Source organism: Neovison vison, chromosome 3 (assembly GCF_020171115.1).
Source record: "Neovison vison isolate M4711 chromosome 3, ASM_NN_V1, whole genome shotgun sequence".
In the NCBI taxonomy this organism is placed as follows: domain Eukaryota; kingdom Metazoa; phylum Chordata; class Mammalia; order Carnivora; family Mustelidae; genus Neogale; species Neogale vison.
Genome location: NC_058093.1, coordinates 149299645 through 149326272, shown reverse-complemented (window position 1 = coordinate 149326272; position 26628 = coordinate 149299645). Strand labels below are relative to the sequence as shown.

Genomic DNA, 26628 nt, shown 5'->3' with positions numbered 1-26628 from the left:
TCCTCCTAGCCTTTTCCTACGTCCTCCACCTCCAACACCAAAACAGTAGGTGCTCAATAAACAGTTAATGAATTAAATAGTGATTATCTGTGTGCTTCTTGCTCTCCCTATAGAAGGAAAGAATCTGACTGTAAGCCTCCCTAACCTCCCAGCAAAGTATTAGCTGACCAGAGCGAACAGCAGAATTCAGACAGATGTAACACATCATGGGGGAGACGTTGTATTTGGTCATAGGGCCCCTGTCTACAGTCCTAACGGCCTATCCCTGAGGGCACTACCCCAGCGCACCTGGCACACACTGGCCTGCTTAGCCCTGAGCCCCCAGTTAGCAGGATGCACGAGCCCCTGCTCACCCTGGGAGGACTAAGAGGCCAGTGTGTCCTGAAATGGGGTGGCAAATCTGTGGGGTCACCTCCAAGCAGCCTGGGCGGACAGTAGAGAGGTCAAGGCAGAATGAAGGCCCTCAGCCTGGGGCACAATGTGGGGGTGTCTCGGGAAGGGTTTTTAGAGCAAGAACCGAGGTCCAGCCCGTCCCACTTCGCAGAGGCAGGCAGCAAACAGTTGGTCCAGTCTGATTCCCAGAAAGGAGTAGAGTCTGTGTGTTGCTGGGAACAGCATCCTCGAAGGCAACTAAATCCTCCTTCAGTCATTGTTTTGGGGTGATGGCCCCTTAGAAGTCCGAATTTCTGTGACCTGAGCCTCAAGTCTTAAAATAACCCTGAGAAGGAGGGAGGGCTGAGCCCAGAGCCAAAGCCAACAGTGGGGCCTCGCCTGGGGAAGCGGGGGAGGGGAGAAGAGCCTGTCCTAGGATCAAAGGCCCAATCTCCCTGGTCCCGTTGCCCAGCCCAGGCCTGGCTGTGCAGTCACGCACATTTTATTTTTTCTGGCCTCGGGGAAGTGTTCTTGGGGTTGGGCAAATCTGAGCAAGGTCTGCCAGCAGGGAATGGCCTGGAGCAGCGGAGAGAGAGGGCAGCGGCTGTCCACAAGCACCCCCTGGCTCCCAGCAGTCCCCCTGCCTGACTGCCAGGGTAGGAAGGGGGAGGGTGCCCGCTAGGGTGAGGGTGGGGGCGTCCTTCCCAGCGCTCTCTGGCTGGTGGAGCAGAAGAGATTCTCGGTCACAACATGGGTAGGCCAAGAATATTCAGTTTTATAAGAGCAAATAACAGTTCATGTTTGGAAAAAGGAAAAGGTTTCTCCCCCACAAGGGAAAGAAAGTAAGCATGTTCAGTCTTCCTGTCTGCAGGACAGCAGAGCTCCTCCCCTGCAGGGGCGAGGTGAGGTGGGGGCGTCTCACCGGTTTAACAACGTGGTTCTCTGGGCCTGATCTCACTGGCTGATGGTATTCAGGGGGACACACGGGCTGCGGAATTTGCCCAGCTGGTGGGTGCAGCTCTCAGCCAGGCCCGCCTGGTTCTGCTGCCAAGTGTGGCTGGGATTTTAAGGTTGGCATTGGGCAAACGTTGGGAGGGGAGTCAGAGGGCAGAGGGAGGAAGGCCTGGTCGGGCTGAGCAGGGGTGACGTCAGACAGGTGATGTCGGCATTCAGAGCTCCAGATGGCAAAACAGGGAAGCGGGCCCGTTCTGCCTTCATGACCACACGCTTCCCCTTGACAGCATCTCCTGGCTCTTGGGTCTTGCCCCTGGCCCTGACCTGGTGCCCCAAGTCCTTTTACTCCTTCTTCCTTTAGCTAAACCTGTTTTCCAGAAAGTTCTATCTCCGCCTGGTGTCCCTTATAACGGCATAGTTAATGTCAGCTTTCCTTTCTCTCAGAGAAAAGACATTTCCAAGCCCCCTCTCAGGTGGGAAAATGGTATTTCCTGGAAAGGGATTTATTTCACTTTTTATTTCTGAACTCCACTGTCTACTCTGTCTCACACTGACGACAAATATGTAAATGACCTACACTAGGCAATAACCCTGATGCAATGTGGATGGTGTAGGGGGTGTTTGGAAAGAGGACCAGGGACTCTTACAACAGAAGGGACACCACTGGGAGAAGCCTGCCTCTGAAATCATCCCCTCCAGTTCCTGCCCTCATCTTCCCTGGGCACTCCCACACAGCATGGAACATGGGTAGGGAAGACGTATGTTTTATTGTCCCAACAAGGATACTTCTGAGAGTGAAAGGGGATACTATTCATGATCTGGGGACAGCAGGCATCAAGGGGCTGTCCCTAATCAGTGACCAGGGTGTCACTCAACATTTGGGGTTTGGGAAAACTTACTCAGAGCTCTTCTCTGGAACTTCCATGGCATCACTTAGGGAAGACAGGTCTGCCTCTACCCACCCCCCGCCCAGCTTCCCCTCTTGGGAGGAGGCATCAGAAATGATCTTGAGAGAGGTCACCAAGCACATCAGACCCAGAGGAAGCATGACAGGTACACGTGTGAAATGTAAGCAGTCCTCTGTCTGGCCCTGCCAACCCTCAAAGCTCCCCAGTCAGATCCTTGCAGATCCCACTTCCTGCAGGAAGTCTGCCAGGATTGCTCCATTTCTCCCAGCACTGTGTGTGTGTGTGTGTGTGTGTGTGTGTGTGTAATGACAAGGGAAAAGGGCTACAGTTTTAACAACAGGTGAGTCCAGAATATAAGGGTATCTGAGCTCCTCAGGTGGGTGACCATCTCCCCACCAGCTCATTGGCTCTGGAGTGCAGGTACCACTGTGAATCCTTTGTCTCTGGAAACTCCTGTCTCTCCCCTCTCCCCTGTACCCAGTACCTTGATTGCAGAGAGTCTCTGATTAAAGTTGCTGGGAAGAAGTGAGTTGGACTGAATGCCTGCAATTTCCCCCTCTCGCACTGGAGATCCAGGGCTCTAGGAGGGGGCCCGCGGCCCTTCAGGAGCTCACTGATTCTCTCACATCAGCTTATAAGTTATCCACAAGGCAAATACACCTGCAGCTCGTGACCACTGCAAGATTGTCACTGGTGCCATTTTTGCAAACCCAGCAGGATGCTGATCATTGAGTAAGAGGGTCTGAAATAAAACCCGGAAAGGGGCTCAAGAAGAACTCTATTTTCATACCTGGGGGGAGGTGTGGTTTGGCCAATGAACCTGGGTGAGAATCTCCACTTACCACCTAAAATTCCCCTCATGTCTTAGAAAGAGAATAAGGCAATCAAGACTAAGTGTGGGAGGGGGAGGCCCTGGGCGGCTCAGTCGGTTGAGAGTCCGACTCTTGGTTTTGGCTCAGGTCTTGATCTCAGGGTGGTGAGATCGAGCCCCTTGATGGGCTCCATGCTCAGCAGGGAGCCTGCTTCGGATTCTCTCTCTCCCTCTCCTTGTGCCCCTCCCCACTGCACATTCTTTCTCTATCTCAAATAAAGGAATGAATCCTTTAGGAGATTGGTGCAGTAGTAAGTTCAGGAGGTAACTGGGGAAGGCTTCCTGGAGGCAACAGACAGTAAGCAGAGGCTTGAAGGATGGGGAGGGCATCAAGAGTAGGGGCAAAGGGCAGTCTAAAAAGGGGAGAGTCTGAGCAAAGATGCAGAGACAGAAATGGGTGCCGCATAATCAGGGCAGTGAGTTACCAGGTCTGGCTGGAACAGACGGTGTGTTCAAAGAGGAGTAGCAGACGCAGCCGTGAGGACAGAAAGAACCCCAAATGCCAGCCACCTCCAGGCTTGAGTCCCTGGCAGCTCTGGAATCACCATGTCCCACTCTGACAGTTGTGGGGGAGGGGGACAGAACCCAGAGAGGAGAGACTAGATGGAAGCTTCTTGCTCAGGCCCCCAGAGAAACATCTGGGAGGGAGCAGAGGGACTGGCCTGGGCTGGAGCCATCTCCGACTTCTTCCCTGGCTACTCCCAACTCTGCCAGCTCTGAGAAAGCCAGCCAACTCAGCATCTGTGGCCCCAAATGTAATCTCACCCTGCATGCCTCTGATTCAGAGGGGTGGGAGCGAGTTTTCAGGAGCTGAAGCCCATGGCAAACATGCCCCTGGTAGCAGCCCTGAGCTGAGCCGACCGCTCAGCTAATTGGAACATTTTCACGCGTATGCTTGGACATCCATTCACCAAACAGTGGGTGGAAAGCCAAGGCATTTTCTTTAACCTTTCATCTCCTGGATAAAATTGTCCCTATTGTCTTTTCTTGCTTAGGTCACACTCCTACAGCCTTGCCTACAATTTCCAATCACAGTTTTTCTAAAGTGGAATGAGAAATTAAATATACTTACAAAATATTCTGAATGCCAAGGTCTCCCTCGATTTAATGGGCATCTCCCCAACCTTTCGGGGTTGTTTCATCCACACCTAACCCAAGCACAGTTTGGACAAATGGCAAGTCTTGTTAAGTCTTTCCAAAGCTTTAACTTTGTGTTCATTGAAAACAACTTTTCTTCTTCTTCTTCTTCTCCTCCTCCTCCTCCTCCTCCTCCTCCTCCTTCTTCTTCTTCTTCTTCTTCCTTTTTCTTTTTTTTTGCTATGCTATTTCGTTGGTTTGTATAATCCTTAATTAAATTACATAATTACAACAGCAAGTTCCACTGGCATAAACAGGTTTGGGAACTAAGCCAGCTGCCTCTAGGAAAGCATTCAGCTCAGCTGTGGGTACCGCCATGGTGAACATTTGGACCAGCCGTCCTCCTGCCCCTCCCAAGTACCCTCCAGTTGTGGGCATCTGTCAGAGACGATGGAGAGAGAGCCGAGCCTTCCTCTCGTGGCAGTTGCCTGAGAAAAATTTGGCAAACTAACCCTATGGCTTTCGTGATAGGTAATAGGCAACACCACCCTCCCAGAGGTCATGGGACTTTTCTTGCACTGAGATGAGTTTCTAATGACATCATCTCAGATATCTGTGGCAGGTTGGCTGGGGAGAGTGGTTTGGAGTCAGGGGAATGTCTAGGAGTCATCCCTCAATCACACAGTCTTCTTGAGGCTGAGATTTTAGACCATGTCCAACTGAGTCACAACTCACAACTCACAACTAAGTCACAACTTATCTTCCTCTAAGAAGATAGGGCTGTGCATTTACCCTTTTATTCTTCATGTTCCCAGATCCCTTACTTGGCATGGGATGCCATCCCCCTCTTCACCTTCTTTAACAAAGTCATTTTCTGTGTCCAGGCTTCCCTATTTCATGGATCACAAAGAGAAAACCAACCAACCAATCAATCAATCCCAAGTATTAGCAGACACCTACAACTCATAGGAGAAGGAGCGCTCTCCAGAGGAACACATCTATTTTGAGCCATTTGCAATTCTTTGTCCCTTCCTCTTGGTAAGAGAACACCTCCCAATTCCTCCCCAGATTACCCCCTGCTTTCCCCATAGAAAGTGTGCTTCAAGAGTGATCATGGTTGGCTTAAGGCAACTCGTTTACTTCAGCAACTTGGTCACAGTGACTGGACAAATTCTATTATGCAAGGAGATATTTGTTCTTCTCTTGAGGAGAAAGCTCCATCTTTAGAGATGTGGAGGGTGCATGCAAGGTCTGATGCTGCTGCAGCCATTTTGTTACCAAGAGTTCAGAGGGCAGGGTTGAGTTACAGAAAAACGGAACTGGAAACTTGAAGAAATGACTTCCGAAGATCACTCTGCTTCTGCACTTTTCATTTACCTAAGCCAATACATTCCCTTTTAGTGTTTTTTAATTGGTTAAGTTTAAAAGATCAAACTAATACATATGCATGGCTTGAAAATTCAGAAGTAATCAAAGCCCCACCATGAAAAATAGCAGTTCCAGCTCCAGCCCTCCCCATACTGAGTCCCAGTTCGCAGAGATACCACTCTTCACTGCTTTAGCTCTCAACCATTCTCTACTGCCGTATTTCTAAATAACATGCTCTGTTCATCAGCAGGGGTTGTCGTACTAAAATGCCACAGATTGGACTTAAACAGCACAGAGTTCTTTCTCACAGTCCTGGAGGCTGGGAAGTCCAAGATCAAGGTGCCAGCTAATTCGGTTTCTGGTGAGAGATCCCTGCTTCCTAGCTTAGAGGCAACCAACCACCTAACCACCTTCTCGCTGTATCCTTGCTCAGTAAAGAGGAAGTGAGCTCTCTGGTGTCTCTTCTTATAAGGACACTAATCCTATTGGATCAGGGCTCCATCCTAATGACCTCATTGAGCCTTAACTACTTCCTTTCTCCAAATACAGCCACACTGGGGGGTTAGGACTTCAACTTATGAATTGAGGCAGGGGCACAGTTTACTTCATGGCTCATGTTATATGCCACTATTTCTGAATTTCACACTTTGGGCTGTTGCCTATTAATGCCCCATCATGGAAGCTGAGGTGTGATCCCTTTTGTGACGCCTCCGCCTAACACACATTTCTGTTCTCTGCATCTTCTCACCAGAGTGACACTGCTACTTCCAGTTAAATCAGTTGTCAGTGTTTCCAGTGCTTTTGGCTGGGCAGATACTGGTCACAGATGAGCCACCTGATAATCTTCCTTTTCTTGCAGAACTAATTTTCCTTCATATTAAAAATGGCTTTCTATGCGCCTAACACTTACTAACACACAAAATGACTGCCTGAGCTCTTCAAATCCCTCCTCCAATGGCTCAGCATGTGAGGAATCTGTTAGTTCCTCTTTGTTTTGTTTTGTTTTGGGTGGGGAGAGTCATCCCACGCAGAGTTCCCCACCCTCCAGTTGAGCTGAGCACAGCACACAGCACACAGCACACAGCACACAGCACACAGCACAGCTGTCACCTGGGAATTCTTAATTAAATCCCTTGTTTCCTGGATCTCATTGTGCATTAATTTCTATCACTACTATAAGAGATAACCATCAACTAAGTGATCCTAAAACAACATGCTCTATTATCTTATAGTTCTGGAGTTTAGAAGTCTGAAATAGGTCTCCCTGGGTGAAATCAAGGTGTTTGGCAGGGCTGCATTCCTTCTGACGACTGTAGGAGAAAGTCGGTCTGTTTCCTTGCCTTTTCTAGCTTCCAGAGGACGCCCACATTCCTTGGCTTATGGCTCCTTGCCTCTACTTTCAAAGCCAGCATCCTTGGGAGAGCCCTTCCCCTACTGCCTTGCTCTGACCTGCTCACCTGCCTCCTTTCCCTTCCTGGGTCTCCTGGGGATTACGCCCGGCTCCCCAGGAAAATCCAGGATCTCCTCCCATGTCAAGGTCAGTCAATGAGCAACAGCCATTCCTCTGTACCCTGAAATACCATCTTGCCTATAACTTCACGTTTTCACAGGTCCTGGGCATTCAGATGTGGACATTTCTGGGGGTCTATTCTTTCGTCTCCCGCATATACTATTCTTGTTTGTGGCTAATGCTCTTGTATCATTGGCGCAAATCTTCCTCGAGTACTTTTCTGAGAAAGAATACGTAGGAGGGACGTCATCTGAGACTGTGCCTCTCTGAATCAACTTTCTATCACTCCCTCCTGAGTCTGTTCCGCTGTGCACAGAAAGCTAAGTTGAAGCCACTTTTCCTCAGAAGGCTGAAGGCATTGTCCCAGTGTCTTCTAGTTTCCAGGGATGTTGCTGGAAAACCCAGTTCTGTTCTGTGCCCCTCCCCCTTTTCTATACAACCCACTTTTCTCCTCTCTGAAAGTTGTGTGGTGTTTTTCCCTAGCGTTCTGAAACTCCACAGTCACGGGCCCTGGAGGGAGTCTGTTGCAGTCACTGTGCTCTCCCATGCAGTCTGGCAGGCCAGGGAACTTCCACGAATTGATGTTTCTGAAACCCCCTCCCGGCAGCCCTCTTGGATTGAGTTTGTAATGTCTTCTTGACATTAGACTGAGCTTCTAATATCTTTTACTCTCCTAGTTTCTACAGTCTTGTCCTCATTTCCTATTGTCTGAGGAAGTCCCTCACCCCTACCTTTCAGATCTTCTACTGAACTTTTAATTTCTGCTATTATATATTTAATTTCTCAGAGCTGTTCCTTATTCTTTTACTAGTCCTTTATTACAACTCCCTGTTCTTATTTTATGCGTGCATTATCTCCTCTTACTTCTCTGAGGACCTTAATTATACTTTTATTGAAGTTTCCTTCTGCTCCTGGATTTGACTCTATTAACTCCAGCTCTTTTTTTTTTTTTCTGTTAACTTGGTTTTTTTTTTTCCCCTTTTTTGCTCTTCTCCTATGTTACAAGTTTTCTTTTAACAAATGCCAGGTGATTCTTGACCATGTTAATATTTAAGAGTGAGACCTGAATAAGTCGGTGATTTCTCTATGGTGGACTGGATAGAGTTCTGGTCATGCTTTTGGGGGATCATACACAGGCAAGCACGTACACACAAACGTATGTTCATATTCACACAAACAAGTGTAAACACACACATACATACACCTTATATGTCTATACACACATATTCACATGCACATTTGCACATACACATTCATTCACACGTACATTTGCACACATACAAACACACATTCATCCAGTGTATAGGGTTTTCTTCTCTGGGGCCCATCAGTTTATTGGCAAAGGATCCCTGAAATCACCCTGCCTGGGAGACAAACACAGGGCTGTCAGTATGCCAGTAGCAAAGGAGATGGAAGTCCCACCACTCAGGATGCAGCCTTGAAATAAATTCTCATTTTGAATAAAGCACTCAGACTTGCTCTCAGTTGTCTCTGAGGCCAGAACTTCCCCGGATCCTATCCTTTGGGAAAGCAACCTCTAGTCTTTAATCAAGGAAGAAAGGAGAGTTGTGGGAGGGGATATAGGGTCTGATTATCCTTCACGCAAATTTTCCACCAGTTCCTCCATTTTCAAACCCATTCCTCACCTCACCTCACCTCAACTTCAGAAGTATCTAAAATTCCCACTTCTGATCTGTTTGAAAGTTTGGGGAGGGACCAAGAGTGAATGTTTCTAGAGCCTTCTTCCCACTACTATGCTATGAGTAAACATCCATCTATTGACTCCCCGGATTCCATGGTCTTTCTAACATCTCTCACCTGCTTCCCTGTCCTTATGGAGTTGGGCGTTGTCATTGTCCCTAAGGTCATGGGTAGGGGGGATGATTACAAAGGGGGCAGAGGTAAATGTCTGTGGCCAAGTCACCACATTTATCTGGCAGTCTCCCCCTTGATCTTTGGGGCACTCGAGGTGGGGTTTCTGGTACGTGAACCAGACTGCATCCCACATCTCTCACCACTGCATTGTGGGCTCCCTGCCACAGCTCAGGGCACACGTGGCCACACTTCCCAACCCAGCCTGGGCAGCCAATTCCTAACACTGCTCACCCTGGAGTTCAGAGGCTCCTCTCCAATGCTCACACTATCCCAGACGGCAGCACCAGGAGCTTCTAGTAAGTTCTATTTGCTCTTGTTAACAGCTCTCAGCTCCCACTCCCGCTCAGGCCACATACAGTAACTGGAAGCCCCTGACCATAGCCAGCCATGCCGCCACCTTGAAGGCACAGGGATTTTCCAAGACTCTCTGCTGAGGGGACCCATCAGATCCGTTAGAAGAGCCACTGAAGAACCCTTTCACAGACACAGGTGACACAGAATCGTCCACATCTCTCTTCCAGGTTCACATGTCAGACACAGCTTGTGACCCTATTACATAGGCAGTGCTGGGGAACTGGGGGACAGCCCAGTGTGGCCAGTGTTAGTAGTGCAGACTGTATTGGCATGATGAAAAGGGCGGATCAAACCGTGCCTGACGGACAGACTCTTCCTCAACACCGGCCTCATCGGTACCCACCACAAGCAGGGGGCGGCAACACAGCTCATGCCACAGACACTAGATGTGAAATCCAGACCCAGGGGACGGCTGCTGGCCTCCTATTGTAGTCCACTCATAAATAACATTAAAACCCCTGAGTCATGAGGATAGCGTCTTCCAGCAGAAAAAGACCCGTTAGCAGGAAGTGGATCTTGTTATCAGAAACTCTCCACAGAAGCTTGTAAAGCAGCCACCAGCCTTGCTCTCGTGCCCTCCCAGCCTCTGTCCCATAGCAATCTAGATCATAGCCCTGTGGTCCAGGTAGCCTTGGAGGCAGGCAGAAAGTGAGTGGGTTCCCTGTAGGGCAGTCGTCATCCAGCACAGATCCCCCCCTTTCCTCTCGAAAAGCAACACATTCTCCTCCCCTGGGGGAGAGGCTGGGGTGAGGCTCCCGCCTCTGGGGGCCCAGCGCAGATGTGAACATGCCCAAAGCAGGACAGGCTCGTGCACCTGGGCAGGGGAACACCCCTTTCCCTACAGCATGGGATCACAACAGCCTAACACCTCAAATCCCATTCGGCCCACCCAAGGGTTTGTTACTAAGAACGCCATTTTCATGAAGCAAATCATTCCTCCTCCAACGTGCCCCCTCCTCCCCAGGATACCGATTTATCTGTTCCTCAGAGATTCAGATTCTGAACACCAGGCATGCTCAAAAGGACATTCATTTGTTTTTTTTTTTAAAATTCATCTATTTTTTAAAATGATTTTTTAAAAACAACAACAGTAAAGGAAATCCCCATCATATCCCGACAGCCCTGTCTACGCGCCTGGAAGCACATTCACAAAATAAAAATCCAGGGGACTGGCAGGCCACAGAGGGGATCATTTTGTATCCTAATAAACTTGATCAGATCTCCTCTGTTGCTCATTCCCATGATGATATCATCCCTGACTCCACCCCGGTCCATGCTCTAGCAAGTTCTTGATAGAGCCCCTGTCACGACTTTGGGATTTTGGTGCATCTTCTTCCTTCCCCTTTCTGGAACCTTGCCCCTCTTTCCACCTACCCTCCAGGTACTCTGTTTTTCCTCGTGAAACCTTCCTTCCATTTCTTCCAGAGCTACTTCCTTTGTCTTGGCCCCCAGGTATCTCTTTCTTTTAAAAATTCATTATGAAATATTCTAGACATACAAAAAGACATAAAAATAACGCACCAAACACCTGTGCACCCGCCACCCAGCTGCATGGATTAAAGGCAGCTCTTCCTCATCCCAGGCCCACAGCTCTCACTGACATCACAGCTCCTAGCAGCCTTTGTTCCATTTTTCCTTGGAAGAAGCCCAGGCTGCTGCTTAAATCCAAGGCATCCCCAGCTGCCACCTAGACTCTCTGTATTAATTCTTTCTCTACCTCCATGGGTGAAGCTCCCCCATTCCCCAGCCTGCCCTCTTCCTTTGTGGTTTGACCGCTTACCTGTCCCAAGGGGAGGGCTTGCCCAGGTCCCTGCCTACTAAGAGGCCATTGAGCAGGTCCATGGAGAGCTGTGAGTTGCATCAAGGACTTTCACCCAGATGATACTCCAGCACAGGACGACATGCTTCCTTCCCACACCCCTTCATGCATCAGGAACGGGGTGTAGGAGCTGGGGACAAGGTGGCACAGGGGGACACTCTGCCTTCATGGTCTCGCCTTCTCCTGGGGACAGTGCACCGAGGCAGCCCAAGCCAGGGGAGGAGCAGGCTGGAATCTGGGGGCGGTGGAGGGGGTGGTCCCTCCTGTGTAGTGAGAATGGTGGCTGCTGAGGCTTGGGGAGGCTAAGATTGGAGCCCAAACAGGGTGGGATAGGGTGGGGGTACTGAGAGAGACAGAGGGACAAGTGGATCCTTCCAGGTGAGAGAGAGAGAATTAGCAGAGACAGCTGAGGGAGGGGGCGAGATTGCAGAGAAAGGGGGCCCAGTCAGGCCAGAAAGCCTAGCAAGGTGAGGCCGCTGGTCAGACCCTTGCAAGGCAGTGGGCTGGGGGGGTGGATGTTGGGCACCCCACCTCTGCCAGGCCTGCCTTTGTTCTCAACTCTGGGTTAGAGGAGGGTATATGTGTTTTTGAGCCCTTTGTCCCAGCCCTGCCCCACCCGCCACACATAGTCCCACGGGAGGATGCAGAGGGCAGTGCCAACCATTGACCGTTCTGTTGATATTGGCATGGCCTGGGCAGAGGTGGAAGGTGACTTGCTGGACACCCTCTCACCCAGAGCCCGCCCCAGGAGACAGGGGCACCCACATAGCCAGGTGTCTCCCATGGCACCTAGCACGGATGATCCTCTGGGGAGAGGGTGCCCTGACAAGGATCCCCCGCCAAAAACAGCAGACACACGGGGAAGCCGGCCCCATCCTCACCACCCACACTACTCATCCCCCGCCCAAGCTCTTGCTCAAGACCATCACCCCCATGAGACTTCCCAAAACTCAACTCATATTGATCTTTTTAGCTTAAATACACACTGTTTTTACTGCTCCTATTGCTTGCTTGGACACGGGTCATGAATGGTCCCTTCTAGACAGTGTCCAAGGTAGACCCTCAGAGCTGGATGGCACTGTAGAGAACAATTGAGTCTCCCTTATAATTTCACTGGGAGCAACACCCATGTAGAGTGGGAAGGCACACATTGGAAGGCTTCAAGCTCATTGGTGACAGAGTCAGAACTTGAACGCAGGTCCCCCAGCTTCAGTTTAGAGACCCCTCCTCTCTGGGTGGCTTGGGCCTTGACTTCTTATCTATAGCAAGATCCTGGAAGATAAAGACTGTGCTGTATGCCTTGTATTATCCCCAATTGAGGACCAAGCAAAGGGCTGCCCAGATTAGGACCTTGAATATTTGGTGATTGGTTGTGTTATATGTTCCAAGGCCTAAAATAACCTCCACACACCCACTCCTCAGTGTCATTGCCACTCTTTCTGCCAACATAGCCCAGTCCAAGCCAGAGCCTCCCACAGAAACCTAGCTGAGATCCCTCAGGCGGGGAGAAGGGTGATGTAAATTTCCTCTTCTCCAGGCCCACTGGTGAATTTCATTTACTCTGTTGTCTGAATTCTCTCAGCCATTAAGCAAAGAGGTGAATACCCATTTTAATGCTGGCAAGGTACTTTAAACAATAAAACAGCAAACCAGCTTGAGAGTGAGGTGGGAACCAAGGTCAGAGGGTTTATGTCTACATAGGGACCAGGGATCAGGGTATCCAAGGTCTCCAGGACATGCCTCTTTCCCCTCCTCCTCTGAAGAGAAGGTTCTCAGGACAGCCAGTGAGTATTTATAGAGGCATAGCATTCTGCCAAAGGAGCTGGGGGAGTCCTCCTCCAGTGAGTTTACCATTTGGTAAGACATGAAACAGTAAATGAAGTCAGCAAGGTTGCTGGATACACCGTCAACAATAAAAAAAATCAATTGTATTTAGTAACAAACAAATGGAAGACAAAGAATTTTTAAATAGTACTTAAATAGCAATAATAAATAAATAAATAAAAACCTAAGAAAAAATCCAATAAAATATGGCACAAACTCTATACTAAGAAACATAAAACAATGCTGAAAGAAATCAAAGACTTAAGTAAATGGAGGTACCATGTTCATGGATTGAAAGAACCAAAGAACCAACAGTGTTAAGTTGTTTTCTCCAATGTGATTTCAGAGTCAATGCAAGTGCAGGTACAGCCATGTGCTTATGTGTGTATATGCAAAACTGTGACATAAGAATTACATGGAAATTCAAAGGACCTAGAATATCTGAGAAAATAATGAAGAACTAAGCTGGAAAAGTTTCACTACCGCATGTTGGGACCACTGCCATGAAGTTTCGATAATCAGACAGATTGTTATGGGTACAAGGAGAGATTTGTATGAACAGGTCAATGAACAGATTCCAGAGGCAGACACATTCATATGTAGTCAAGACAAAGGCTCCACTGCAATTCAGTGAAGCAAGAATGGTGTTTACAATACATGCCACTGAGTCAACTAGATGCCCGTATCAAAGATATGAACTTTTATCTACTCTTCACACTGGACAAAAATTAATTTGAAATGGATCATAGACCTAAACATGGAAGGCCAAACAGTAGAGCTGCTAAAAGGAAGCATAGAAAACTATATCTTCATGACCCTGGGTAGGCAGAGAGCTTCCTTAGACAAGGCAAGGAAAGGACTATTCAAACTAAAGAAACCAACAAATTAGACATGATTAAAATGAAGAACATCTGCTAATCCAAAAAAAAAAAAAAATCACCAGCAGATAAAAAGGCAACCCCTAGACAGAAGTTATATGAGTGAGAACTGACACCCAGAATACAACAAGAAAGCCTTCAAGTAAGAAAAAGACAGACATGCCAATTAAAAAGTGGGAAAATATTTGAAGATACACTTTACAAAAGAGGCTATCAAAATGGCCAATAGACATAGAATCACACAAATGGAAAATAAGACCATAGTGACATATCATTACAACAACCAGAATGGCTAAAACAAAACATGGACTCTTACATGACTGGCAGGAATGTACATGTACACAACTATGTCCTTCAAAAAAGTGGTTGGTGATACCTATGAAAAATAAATGTATATATATCCTAGGACCCAAAATTCTACTTGTAGGCATTCCCCCAACAGAAGTGATACTTATATAGACTAAAAAACATCAGTAAGAATGTTCATAGGTTTTATTCTTTTTTCAAAATGTTCTCAAATTTCAAAATGACCCAAATGTGCATCAACAACAGAGGGGGTAAATAAATTATGGTATTATCACACCATGAATAGTCCACAGCAACAAGAAGGAATGGACTTCTGGCAGAGTGTACAAAATGGGGCTCTCATGGATATCATGCCAAGTGAAATACAAAAGGAGTGACTGGGGCATGATTCCATTTATATGAGTTCAAACCATAAAATCATTGTCAGATAATAGGAATTAGGGTCTTAGTCAGGCTTCAGAGAGGGCACACACTGGAAGGAAAGCAGAGGAAACCATCTGGAGGGCTGGGACGTTCTATAACATGGTGTTTGCCTATGGAGAGATTCCTCAAGCTATACATTTTAGATCTGGGCCCTTGACCAAGAAGGTCTGGACAGGGGCCTGGAGAGGGAGCAGGTGCAGGAGAGTAGGACAACAACGGGAAGGCAGAAGAATAGGGCGGTACCAGTCCAGGTATTACAGGGTTGGGAGGTGGAGGGCAGCAAAAGCTGACCTTGGGCAACTTTCCCAGTGAAGGCCCAGGAGCCTTGCCGGACAGAGCAGCATTGCAGTAAAAAGATGAATTCCTCAAGGGTCAGTCACAAGGATAATAAGGCACCTTCCACCAGCACTTCATCCACTTAATAAGGGGAGTGAACAAGGGTGGCTTTTGAAAGGGAGGGGGTCATGAGGTGCAGCTGCCACCCTTCGGTACACACACATGCTACTGGGGACGGCACAGGTCTGTGGCACTGGCTTTGGTTGGCGTCAAGTGTGGCTCTAGAGGGAATTCATAAGATGAGTTTTCTCTTCTTCCTTTTAAAAAACCCCAATCTGCAAACTCACTCCTCTAACCTCTACTCATTCCCCAAGAAAGAAAGAAAGGAGAAAATGTCTTAGTTGGCACCGAGCCTGGAGCCTTACCCAGATAAGAGAGATGTCGCCTCCCAGTTCCGTGTGACTCCTGCAGACTCCTTAACGTCTCCACCCACTTCGGGTGGAATTTGTCCCCTGCCCCAGGAGGCCTTCTTCAGCACTTCCTTTTCATCTTGGCCTGATCTGGAAGCCCCTGGCAACTTGGGCTCCCCCACCCTCCCACACCATCCCTGTCAGACCCTTAGTGGCAGAAGGATGGCTTAGGTGTGCCTCTTCCTTCTTTGCGGCTCCTTACCCACCCCCCCAATAGTTTGTGATTTATTGATATTTGTTTGCTCTCATCCATCCCGCAATCTGGTCTGATCCCCCACCCCAGCCCGGTGGCTTCCATCAGGGCGGCTCTGGAAGTCTGTTAGTTGGATTTACTCTCCATCTGTCCTGCCTGCAGTGTTGCTGTTCTCCATGTTAAACTGTTTAAAAATAAAGTCGAAAAAGTAACAACTAAATAGATGACAGCCGGGCAAAAACAGCAGCTGTTGCCCATAAGGCAAAATAGAAAATATTCCCCTGGATATATTTCTATCGAGATGGATATTACAGAGGAAGAGAGAGAAGAAAGAGGTCTCATCGGATGCAATGTTGTTAAACCCTCTCTGATGCCGAAGGGGTGCTGGCTGTCTCTCAGGGGTGTCTGTTACCCTATTCTTGGGCTCACAGTGTGAATGCATGGAGTGTAGGGACTCTGCGGAGACAGCTGGTAAGTGGGAACCCCCATGATATGAGCCTTTTCGTTCTGACACCAGGTACAAGTCAGATCCCAATCAAATCCACAAGTCCAGACGCTGGAGCGGATATCACAAAGAATTTCATATGCATTCTGCCCTTGACAAATGTCAACAGTTGGCTGAGTTAGCATGACACAGACTTACCCAAGAGTTTCATTTAAAAATCCAAGTCACAGGACACCAAAAGCCCAAGAGACCACAAGAAAAACAAAAAACAAAACAAAACAAAAAACCTCTTCCAAGTTTAAAGTTTTGGGTTTCAATAGACATCATCAAGAGAGTGAAAAGACAAACCACAGAATGGGAGAAGACATTCACAACTCGTATACCTACTGAGAAACTTATGGCTAATAGACATAGACATCTTATGCCTCAAAAATAAAAAAGAACACAACTTTTAAAACGTAGTCAAAATATCTGAGTAGGCGATTCAAAGGAGAGATACAAATGGCCAAGAAACACAGGACAACATGAAAAGATACTCACTATCATTATCCATCCGAGAAATGCCAATCAAAACCACAATGAAACACCACTTCACACCTCTTAAGATGCCTAGAATCAAGAAGTCAATTAATTACAAGTGTTGGCGAGGATGTGGAGAAATTGGAGCCTTCGTGCACTGCTGGAGAGAATGGAAAATGGTGCAGCCACTTCAGGGAACAGTCTGGCGGTTTCTCAAAAGGTCACATACAAATTTACCCTATGATCCAGCAACTCTACCCCTATGCATATACCCCAAAGAAATTAAAATATATGTTCACACAGAAGCTTGCACATGAATATTTATAGCAGCATTATTCAAAATAGTTAAAAGTAGAAACAGATGTCCATCAACTGATGAATAGAAAGAGGTCACATATCTATGCAGTAGAATATTATCCAACCATAGAACGGAATGACATTTTAACACATGTTACAACATGAATGAACCTTGAAAACCTTATGCAAACTAAAAGGAGTCACTCACAAGAGATCACCTAGTCCATAATTCCATTTACAGGAAATGTCCAGATAGAGACAGAAGGTAAAATTAAATGGCTGCCAGGGGCTGGAGGAGGGAAGTGATTACTTGTGGGGGCAGGGTATCTTTTGGGGGTGATGAAATGTTTTGGAATTAATAGTGGTGATGATTACAAACTTTGTAAATATACTAAAAAAACCACTGAATTGTGTTTTAAATGGGTGAACTGCATGATATATGAATTATGTCTCAGTTAAGCTGTTTTTTTCAAAATCCATAAAGTTTATTTAGAGAAGAAAAAGACCCAGAATAGCCAACTGAATATCAAAGGAGAACAAAGTTGGAGGACTTGCACCTCCTGACTTTCAAGACTTACTATAAAGCTATGTAATCAAGACAATGTGGTAGTGGCGAAAAGAATAGAGAAATAGATCAATAGAAGACAATGGAGAGCTCAGAAATGGACCCACATAAATAGAGTCAACTGATCTTTGACAAAGAAGAAAAGGTAATACAAGGAAAAAATAGTGTCTTCCACGAATGGTGCTGGAACAGATGTACATCTACATGCAAAAAAATAATGAAAAAAAGAATCTAGATACAGACCTATACTCTTCACAAAAATTAACTCAAAATGGATCATTGACATAAATGTAAAATGAATGACTATAAAATGCCTAGAAGAAAACAAAGGAGAAAACCTAGGTGATCTTGGGTATGGTGATGATCTTGGGTATAGTGGCCTCGGTAACGATGATGACTTTTTAGATACGACACCAAAAGTATAAACTGGACTTCATTACAATTAAAAATTTCTGCTCTGTGAAATACAATGTCAAGAGAAGAAGAAGACCAGCCACAGACTGAGAGGAGATATTTGCAAAAGCCACGAATGATAAAGAACAAATATTCAGGATACACAAAGAACTCTAACAACTCAATAATAAGAAAATAAATAGCCTGATTAAGATAATAAGCAACAGACCTGAACAGACACCTCAGCAAAGAAGATACACAGATAGCAAATAAGCATATGAAGATATTCCATATCATGTATCATTAGAGAATTGCAAATTAAAACAACAGGATGCTACTATACACTTCTTAGAATGGCCAAAATCCAAAACACAGACAATTTGGATGCTGGTGAGGATGTGGGGCAATAGGAACTTGCCTTCATTGCTGGTGGGAATGCAAAATGGTACAGCCACTCTTGAAGATGGTTCAGTGGCTTCCTACAGAACTAAAAATACTCTTACCATATGATCCAGCAATTATGTTCTTTGAAGTCTATCCAAAAGAGTTGAAAACTTATGTCCACACAAAAACCTGCACGAGAATGCTCATGGCAGCTCTGTCAAAACTGCCAAAACTTGGGAGCCACCAAGATGTCCTTTGATGGGTGATGGCGTAAGTAACTGGCCCATCTGGACAATGGACTATCAGTCAGTGCTAAGAAGAAATGAGCTACCAGGTCAAGAAAAGACATAAAAATTAAATGCATATTACAAGTGAAAGAAGCCAGTCTGAAAAGGACTCTTTAGGATTTCAACCACTGAAAAGCAAAACTATGAAGACAATTTAAAAAAAAAAAATCAGTGGTTTCCAGAGTTAGGCAGTGGGATGGACAAGTAGACAGCACAGAGGAGTTTTTAGGGCAAATATTACTCTTTAGGATACAGTACTATAATGGATACAGTTGTGCAAACCTATAGAATGTACACCACCAAGAGTGAGCCCTAACGTGAACTGTGGACTTTAGGTGCTAATGATGTGTCAGTGTAGGTTTATCCACTGTAATAAATGTACCCTCTAGTGGGAAATGATGATGAGGGAGGGTGTGTGTGTGTGTGTGTGTGTAGACTGCAAGAATATGGGAACTCTGTAGTTTCTGCTCACTTTTGCTGTGAACCCAAAACTGCTCTTGAAAATCAGGTTTATCAGGGTGCCTGGGTGGTTCAGTCAGTTAAACACCTGCCTTCAGCTCAGTTCATGATCTCAGGGTCTTGGGATCAAGCCCTGCATTGGGCTCCCCGCTTAGTGGAGAGTCTGCATCTGCTTCTCTCTCTCTCCCTCTGCTCTGAACTCGTGTTTGCTCGCTCTCATGTGCAAGCAAGCAAATAAATAAAATCTCTTTAAAAAATGTTTTAAAACTCAAGTTTATTAATAAAAAATCTGAGCCAAGAGAAGAGATAGGACAAGGTAGTTTCTGATTCATTGCTAGATGGCTTTGACGGCAGGTAAGGCAGGAGGTTAGAGCAGAAAGAGCATCCATCCCAGACAGAGAAGAAGAGGGAGTGTCTGCAAAGGAGAGTTCATCCAGGTGTGGGGCAGGAGATGGACATCAAGTTTAGGAGTGTCCCAAGTGCCCCTCTCTGCCCCCACAGCTTGGACCATCACCAAAGCTTAAAAAGTCTCTGAGACCCAACTGCAGCCGGCACGTAGTCTAGCCCCAGATACACTGAGGAGGGCCTCTCCTCCCAGCTGATGGCAGAAGTTTCACCATGCAGTTCTCCTGGCTTGCCCACTCGGCTGCTTTCTTGTCCAAGGAGGAGGATCCAGTCCTCCCTTCGCCCAGAGAGAATGCCCCCTTGTCAGATGAAATAGCCTGGTCCCAAGGATGAGGAGCTATCCTGACTTTGACTCATTGATTGTCAGGCACCCTTCAAAGTGGCCCAAACACAGCACAAATGAGACAGACCAGAGGCCTTGACACTTGCAAGGAGGAGGAAAGTGTGACATGCACTGTGTGAAGTGCTCTGCCAAGGACCAGAGCAGAGAGGTGCTGAACCAGACTGGCGGTCAGGGAAAGGCCAGGCGACGTTTGAGTGGAGACCTAAATCCTGAGGCCAAGCAGCCTGTGAGAGCAGAACCGCATTGCTCTAGCGGGAGCAGCGGGCACAAAGACCTCTGGGAGGAAGGAGTGAGGCTGGTGTGTCAGAGGAGCAGAGCCCAGACCTGGGTGGCTTCACGTCCTGGGCACAAACCGAAAGCCATTGCCATCTATCTCTCTCCGTCTCCGGGGCCTCGGTGTGGGACTACACAGGTGACCTGACTTTGGTTTCTCTACCTCCAACCCACCCAACGTCGGGAAGTTAAGGGCCCGGGGAGCTTGCTACAGAAGAACTCTCTGCAGTGGCCCAGCTCACTCCTGAGGTGATGTTTGCACAATGGAACGAGAGCATCCTGGCTGGCACGCAGCAGGATCCCCTCTGGCCCTGGGCTTTGCCATCTTCCGCGGCCTCTCCCGTGGCCACGGCAAGACAAATGGCACTGACGGGACCACCGCCTGATAACATCTCCGTGCTTGTGAGCACCTCATGGCTCTTGGCATGAACGGAGCCAACACCATGCCTCTGTCACCTCTGAAAAGCAAGCTGCTCAACTGTAGGCAACCAACAGCAAGGAGAACAGGGCACCGAGAGCGTGCGCTTTACCCAAACGTATTAACCCCGATCCTGACATTCCGAATGACAGGCAGCGAATCCCGCGTGGCGAAAAGAGTACGCCCAAGAACTGGGGCCAGGAGGGGCAGTGGCACAAGAGGGGACAACTGGCTAACGGGCCACGTCAGGGCACAGGAGTCCCTCCCTGGGCTGAGCTTTCCAGGCTGGGCGGCCCCGTGCAGCTGTCAGAACGCAGGGCCGGGGTGAGAAACGGCCTCCAAAGTGCACAGCTGGGACGATGTGTGTGGCCAACGAAGGACTAGGTGAGTCAAAGGGACCGCTTTCTTCCCAGACACGCAGCAGCCCGTCCGTCGGGGGCAGCGCACGTCGTGTGTGGGCACGGGGCTGGGCGTGAACACCGTGGCACAGTGGAGGCCCGGAGAGCCCGCTGGCTTCTTTTCCTCCACGTCTTTTTTTTTTTTTTTTTTTTTTTTTTCAGAATTGTGGTAAAATACAGGGAACATAAAATTGACTGTGTTCAGCATTTTTTAAGTGTACATTTCCATGGCATTAAGTACACCCACGTTGTACGACCATCCCCACCATCCACCTCTAGAAGTTTATCATCTTCTCAAACAGAAACCCTACACCCACAGACCACGAGCTCCCCAGGCACCCTTCCTCCAGATCCTGGGAACCAGCATTCTGCTTTCCATCTGTATGACTCTGACTGCTCCAGGTACCCATGTGAGTGCAATCATGTAGCATCTGTCCTTTCATACTGGCTTATTTCCCCCGACATGAGGTCCTCGAAGTTCATCCATGTGGAAGCACGTGTCAGAATGTCTTTCCTTTCTAAGGCTGAATACTATTCCATTGCGGACTGCTTTTTATCTATTTGTCCACCGATAGAGACGTGGGTTGCTTCCACCTTCTGCCCATTGTGAACACTGCCCCCGGGAGCAGGACTGCACGAGTCCTTGCTAAGGCCTGTCTGGATTCCTGTCCAGAATCCACCCAGCAGTGGGCCTGCTGGTTCTCACAGTCTCCCCGTCCATTTTTACATATCCAATTGCATCTTCATGTTTTAAAAACACAGAATGTCACCCGTTTTTCTTTTTTGCTTTTGTGTTTTGAGGTGGGTACAGGATAAGATGGTAAATAAATCTCCTCCAAGATCTAGCTGAAAAAGACCAGTCCCAATGACCCTGCTCGAGGAATCCGGCCCATTGTTATTAGTCAACCAACCTTCACAGACCCCAAGACCCCAACCCTGCCAGCACCCGGTCATTCCCACCAGATGGGAGGTCTGCCAGCGACGACGGGGCCTGGGGCTCGCCATCTTGGCAGACCACTCACTGCACAGTGGGCAGCTTTGGTGGCTCTGAAGTTCTTTCCTGCACTGAAATCTGTTTTGCCAGAAAAGAGCTATCCGTGGATTTGCTTGGCACGAGTGAAGTCAGAGGGGGTAGAAAATGCTCCAATGGCTCCTCTCACAGCTTTGTTGTGGAGAGACTGACGGCTGACAGAAATGACGTTCTGTGACCACACTGAGTCGGTCAGGACTGAGTGTTGGCAGCCACTCAGTCCTGGGAACAGAGGGACTGGGAATTCCCTGATGGGAATAGAGGGGAGAAAGACACAGGTGGTTGGTGACAATCACTCTCTGGGGGGCGGAGCGTGGGAGGAAGAAAGGAGATCCCGCCCACCGGCGACCCTCAAACCCAGGTCTCCGGGCCTTGGGTGTTTTCCAGAGTGAGCGGAAATCCTTTCCTCCTAGGTCCCTGAGATGACATCTCGGTCAGAAGCTGGGTCATTCTAAACGTCCTCTCCTGGGCCAGTGACCCAGCAAGAGCGAAGGGAGGCCTGAGGAAGACCGTTAGTCCATGCTTGTCAGAGGGGTAAATGCAGGAAGGATGAGTGAAAGTGTGGGGGTCCCCCGGCCCAGCTCCTCTCCACACAGGACAGAGAGGAGGTGCCTGGTGAGATGCCCGAGGGGACTAGGGTCATCGAGGTGTCTGCTGGCAATAAATCTGCATTGTTGTTTAAGCTAAAAACAAATTTTTCCCTTATTGCCTTAAAACAGCTTCTGTCCCGTGTCCTGGATCTGCTCCTCTGAGAACTTCTTTTTCAGCTCACACTTTGCTTTCCTCCCAACTGCCTCCTGCCTGGGCTCCCCACCTAACAGCCTTCTTCTGTGTGAATGTCATTCACACAGAATTCATTCATTCATTCATTCATTCACCTAGGCCCCAGCGTCCTCTGCCCTTCCCTCAGGCTCCTAGCCAGTGGGCACTGCCTGGGCAGAAACTGGACTTACGGCTTAAAGGCCACTGCCTGGTTCCAAGAGTGAAGGTCCCTCTGTCCCAGGCAGCGTTCAGCACAAGGCACAGAGCAAAAACCCATCACCCCCTCCAGCTCCCAACACATACTGCCCCGCACCCTCACGCCACGCTTCCTACATGCTTGCTGCATCTTGTCTGCCAGCCACGCCCCCTTTCACAACACTAACACCCACCCCCACCCCTGCCACGAAGCCCTTTCCGTCCATTGCCTCCTCGACCCTCATGCTCCCCTCACGCTCGCGACTTGACAGGGGTGTTGGGTGAAGGTGCCAATTGTCTCTCGAGGAGCACTGAGAAGCACAGAGAACCGTCGAATCACTCTATTGTGCACCGGCCACTAATACAACACTGCATGTTAATTGCACTTCAATCCTAAAGAAAGAGTCTGATTTTCCCTCATTTTATACATGCAGCAGCAAGAGCTCGAGGGTGAGCTGTGTGCCCGCGGCAGCCAGAGCCGGTCTCCCCCATCCGAGACCCATTCTCTCCACTGGCACTGCACATGCTGCCGCCTCCTGCCCTCCCCAGACACCGGCCCGATCTCCGCCTCCCAGCAAAATCTGGCCTCGTGCGCTGGAGAAAGTAAGAAGGATGATGACAGCAACACTAACCCTGTGATGAGAACGGGTGACGCATGCAGCCCCCATCTTGAGCATTTGCATGCCATAGTTCACTCATTCCTCCTGCCTCCCTGGGAGGCAGCCTCTCCCATTCCCTCCCCATTCCCGGTGGGGACACTGTGGAGCACAGTCTCAGTCCCCCACCCAAGTCACATCGCCTGCAAGCCGTACAGACAGTGAGGTCCGGGCGGCCAGCTCAGTTCTGTGCAGCCATCCGCACCCAGGGACTAATCACTGATGAGCGCCTGCTCAGGGCCTGCATGTTTTTGCTAAGATTTTATTTATTTATTTGAGCGGGGGGAGAGTGGGGAGGCAGAGGAAGAAAGATAAGAAGACTCCCCTGACGAGCAGGGAGCCCAACTCCGGGCTCGATCCCAGGACTTTAGATTGTGTCCTGAGCAGAAGGCAGACTCTTAGCCAACTGAGCTACCCATGTGCCCCTTAGAGCCTGCATTTTAACATGTGGGAATGCCCTCATCTGTAGAAGAAGCACCTCAAATAGTGGAAAGGCAGCCTTGGTAGCAGGATGGGGAAACAGAGACGAGGAGCCCTGCATGCCATATCCCCCATCCTCAGCCACAGGGGCTCAGAGCTCTGGGCAACAGAGCGACTCCATCAGGAGCTTGTTTGGGTAACAGGTGTCCAGAGCTGAGCACAGGATGCACGAGGAGAGGTGAAAAGCCTATGACAGAAGGAAGCCATGCATGGATGCAGGGGTTGCAGGACGGGAGGGGGGCTCTCAGGAGGGAAAGAAAGCAAAGGAGTCCCCTAGGGGGTTCAGCTCTGGGGTGAACAGCTCCAGGCATGATCTCAGAATCCCAGGGCACCACTGTACTTCACTAAGGCGAACTGTGATAAAAACAGAGTTTTCTAGACAGTGTGATAATATGAGATACTCTATCAAGTAAGTCAATTCCTAAATCATGGTGGCTGGACAGAGTTGGGTACCAATGCCAGTACCCAACTTTGGTAGCCATAGACAAATCAACTAGCCTCGCTAGGCTCTTTACTTTGTCCTTGAATTGGGAGTAATTGGAGTAATTGCTTACTATGGGTTACAGATAATGTATATAAATATACATATTTTGCACAGTGCTTGTAGTAAATGCTCAATAAATAATAGCTACATAGCCTCATACATATTCTACCCAGTCAAGGGCAATTATAAGGAAATCATTAAACTGGGGTCCCCACACTCAGGCAGCTACTTTATTCCATATGTGTATGAAACCTTTCCAACAGACTACAGGCCGGCCTCAGGACTTGCTTTAACTAACGGAGTGCAATGAAAGTGACTTGCGCAACTTCTGAGCCTTGGACTCAAGAGGTCTTAGTCTCCCTCTTTGAATGCTGTCCTTGTCACGTGAAGACACACATGGTAGCCTCCTTAAGGATGGGAGACACATGAAGAGAGAAGCCCAGCTATCTTGGATTATCCCAGCTAAGTCCAGACGTGTGTGGAAACCCAAACAACACCCCACAGAGCCCAGCCCCAAATGCTGGCCATGGAATAATGAACACAGCAGTGATTATCATTTCAAGGCATGAAGTTATGGGACTGTTTGTTATACAGCAGTAAAAAACAGACAGAGGTCAACTCAGGGAACATCTCAAAGGTGTCTTGTGCGCTTCTCCATTCAGGCTATGATGCAGGGACAAACCCAGACGGTGACCCTCTCCCCTGTTCTTGGCTCCCATCTTTTCCTAACATCTTCATTCTAAACAGACCCACACCAGTCAGGATGCTAGGTCATTAAGGAGCTGGGGGTTTACCTCTCAGCTAAACACTGGTAAGGCTGGGAAGGATAGACTGGAGAAGCATCCTATCTTCTTAAAATTGAGAACACGGAGGGCCAGGGATGTTAAAGTGCATGTGCGAGATTCTCCTCTCCCCCACGTGCATTGGGAGCACCAGTGATAGGTAACATATGCATGTCCCACAGCTTCACATCTTCTGGGTGCCACCTGGGGCTTCACCCACAGCAGGCAGCTGGTGTCTGTTCCCGGAGAGAGAGACTGTCCTTGGCCAGCTAGATGGCATTCTACTCCGCACCCCTAATTCACAGCGACAGCCCTCCCTCCGTCTTAGCCACAGAAGGGCTCCCCTCTGAAGAGCCCTGACAAGGCCGTCTGGGCGAGGAGGGGTCAGACATGTGCTTGGGAAGGGCAAGAACACGGTGATCCGTGGACAGTCAGAGGGCGGCGAGGTGCCGCTGGGTCCAGCAGGAATGCCGCGGCCCCAAGCCATCTGCAGCGCCTGGCAGATGCTTCTGCAAACTGCTTCCCATCCCTTCTCACTGCAGCCCTGTAGGCAGGTACCTCTACCTCTGAGACTTAGTCGGGGAGCCTGCTGGACCCATCCTCTTCCTTTTGGCCGGTTCTCTCGTCACTGAGGAGAAAAGCGGTCTAGCATGGTCTTGCTTGCGATGTCCTCCACCAAACACTAGGAATGATCTGCAGACTTCCTCCCTCTTGCTCCTAGTTTCTCTCTTGCTGAGAGATCCCAACAGCACCAACAGTTGTTCACATTGTTGTCGTTTGTTATTATTATTATCGCCAGATGCTGACCATGCTAGGGAACAAGCTGGTCACCTTTTAGAGTTTTGCTCATTCTTTCAGACCCTAGTTAAACAGGAGTTTTGTTTGACCATAAGGATTTTCACTGGACTAGTCTTAGCCCTCGAGTAATTAAAGGGGGTAGAAAAAGAAAAAAGTATTTAAAAAAACAGCAAAAAGAAGCTGTCGGGGTGGTATAGTATTTGCAGAAGGGTCCCCCATTGCTCTCTTTGTCACCTTCCTTCCCAAAGCGAGAGAGAGGGAGCTGCGATCAAACATCCTGATGAAGGAGACATTTAAGGAAACAACTTCTTATTCTGCACTCGAAGCCCCACTCAGACAGTTGCTGGACAAGGGTGGGCCAGCCCTGTGAGGCGCTAAATATAGCCACAGGAAAAGGGGAATGGGCACCAAGGAGAGCATGGGATGGCGGAGAAGGTGCTGGAGGGGGTATCCAGGAACTGGGAACTCGAGATGCTCCAGCTCCCCGCCCCCCCGTGAATGAAGAGTGCGGGCAATGGTAGATGGACGCGGGTGTTCTCCATGGTGGGGCCCGTCAGCTGGGGAGAACGGCCAGCAGGATGGCAGGACCTCGGGCAATAAACAGTAGTAACAATCCAAAGAACCGACAGGCACTTCACTCAGATCCTTGCATTATATACTGTGTGGGCCTCGGTTTTCTCATCGGTGCCATGGGAGGAATGGGCCAGAAGATGTCCAAGGCCGTTTGCTACTTCTGACCATGGGTGACTTTGTTAAGGGTGGGCCCAGAGAAGAAAT

The 26628-nt window shown here is 48.5% G+C and overlaps 1 protein-coding gene across 3 annotated transcripts in view; it reads right to left on the bottom strand.

Moving 5' to 3' along the window:
* The window catches only part of ZBTB7C (zinc finger and BTB domain containing 7C), a 334978-nt gene that overhangs the window by 155414 nt on the left and 152936 nt on the right, over positions 1-26628 (bottom strand). Inside the window, exon 1 of one of the 3 annotated variants that reach the window (XM_044243028.1) lies at positions 4178-4211. The exons of the other annotated variants lie outside the window; for them this stretch is intronic. The gene's annotated coding sequence lies outside the window, so the exon portion shown is untranslated. Of the gene's footprint in view, positions 1-4177; positions 4212-26628 lie in introns of those variants that run through there. 3 annotated transcript variants of the gene reach the window in all.